Genomic DNA, 336 nt, shown 5'->3' with positions numbered 1-336 from the left:
GTGGTGGTGGGTGGTGGGTGGTGGTGACAGTATTTGTAGTGATAATGAAGTTGATAAGGTGACATTTTAGTGACATTTTCTTATTTCTTCTCCTTTGTTCTCCTTCATCTCTCAATCTTCCTCATCTTACCTCTTCTTCTTCTTCTTCTTCTTCTTCTTCTTCTTCTTCTTCTTCTTCTTCTTCGTCTTCTTCTTCTTCCTTTTCTTCTTCCTCTTCATCCTCTTCTTCTTCCTCTCCTTCTTCCTCTCCTTCTTCTTCCCCTTCTTGTTCTCATTCTTCTTCCTCTCCTTCTTCCTCTCCTTCTTCTTCCCCTTCTTGTTCTCATTCTTCTTCTT

This window comes from Octopus bimaculoides, chromosome 10 (assembly GCF_001194135.2).
Source record: "Octopus bimaculoides isolate UCB-OBI-ISO-001 chromosome 10, ASM119413v2, whole genome shotgun sequence".
NCBI lineage: Eukaryota > Metazoa > Mollusca > Cephalopoda > Octopoda > Octopodidae > Octopus > Octopus bimaculoides.
The sequence above is the reverse complement of the archived record's forward strand: the minus strand, read 5'-3'. Positions refer to the sequence as shown.